The following is a 1,794-nucleotide window of genomic DNA, read 5'->3' on the forward strand; positions in this document are numbered from 1 at the left end:
AGGGTCAGCGTCTCCAAAGATTGCCAAAGCGATTACCTGGTGTCGACACAAAGCACCTAGAGAAATCTGTGGAGCTCTGGGAAGGCAAAGTCTAGTGATATGGTGGCACAGTAATCAAATCAGCGATGCAAATTGAGTAAACACTCAACGAAGGTACTGTGCTGGTCCTAGGCTAGATCGTATTAGAGACGCGAGCCTAAATCACCAACGAGGTCACGATGCGGCACAAAATGCAAGAGGCAGGGAAACTGGCGCTGAGGATAGAGGCACCTAAGGTAAGGCGCCCAGTTTTTTTCTTCTTTGGACTCAACCCTGGCACTAGACCATAGAGGTCTCTATGGTCGAGCGCCCAAATTTTTTTTTTGGCCCGAAATCTAACTTGGCGCTAGACCACAGAGGTCTCTATGGTCGGGCGACCAGAATCTTTTTTTTTCGTGGAATCTACCTTGGCGCTAGACCATAGAGGTCTCTATGGTCGGGCGCCCAATTTTATTTATTTATTTTTGCAGCTAGACTGATATCGGGATTCCGACGGAAAGCGCGAAATTGACCAAGAAAACGGATCTAAAACCCGAAAAAACTCTGAAATGAAGATCAAGAAATACCCTACTATGATGAGAAGAAAAGAGGCACAACAAGGAGTTGATGGCAGATGTGGCGGAAGTATATGGTGGCAGTGATATGGAGAGAACTGCAAGCGGAGATGGTGTGGCGGCGACGTGACTACTATGACCAGAACTCGAAACTCTAACGACTCTAGGTACTAAGACCAGCACGAGACACGATGATTGCAGACAAAGACTCAAAAAGCAAAAACTAAAAAGATCATGCAATGGCTTGGCAGGAGCTATGGGACGGATGATCTAAACCTAATATATTTTTGGCTTTTTCATGGGTTTTAGGTATGAAGGCGATGCAATCTACACTAGGAAAACTGTAAAATCTCACCGAGCAACCTGAAATCTGATACCACTTGATAGGGCAAAGGTGTCCGATCTTTCGATGAGATGGGGATAAATCGATTTGTTGGTGGAGTTCGTGCTTGATGATCCGACTACACGTGCAAAGCTCGTGCGCCAATGCAATCGCTAGGACAATCTCCGGGAGTTACTGATCTTGCGGGAGCACGATCGACTCGACCGAAGGTCTTAATTCCTACCCGAAATCGAGAACAAGTAAGAACTAAAGATGCAATCAGAATATTGCGAATAGAGATGAAAGCTTGATTGATAATTGTGGGATTCCGAATAGTCGGTCTTGTTCTGGGCGTTGGCCTCAAAAGAAGTACACAAAGTTGCAGAAATTGGCTAACTTTTAATCTAATCAAAATCCAAGTTCCAATGATGGCTACAGAGGGATATATATGGGGGAAGTCAAGAGATTTTCGTCCAACCAGCTAGGGTTGGCCAAAAACACCCCTCAATGGGCCTTCCTCCACTTATATGGCCTCTTAAAATCCCCTAAAATACCTAATCCGAAAATACATGGGCCTGGCCCATTAAATAAGGTGACGCAGCACCACAAATAACTCTTTGGACGAATTTTATGATGGGGTAAAGATACGTCTCCAACGTATCCATAATTTCTGATGTTCCATGCTTGTTTATGACAATACTTACATGCTTTGCTTGCACTTTATGATGATTTTATGCGTTTTACAGAACTAACCTATTAACAAGATGCCATAGTGCAGCTTCTCGTTTTCCGTTGTTTTTGGTTCCGGAAAGGTCTGTTCGGGCAATATTCTCGAATTGGACGAAATCAACGCCAAAGATCTTATTTTTCCCGGAGGCT

This window comes from Lolium rigidum, chromosome 6 (assembly GCF_022539505.1).
Source record: "Lolium rigidum isolate FL_2022 chromosome 6, APGP_CSIRO_Lrig_0.1, whole genome shotgun sequence".
Taxonomy (NCBI): Eukaryota; Viridiplantae; Streptophyta; class Magnoliopsida; order Poales; family Poaceae; genus Lolium; species Lolium rigidum.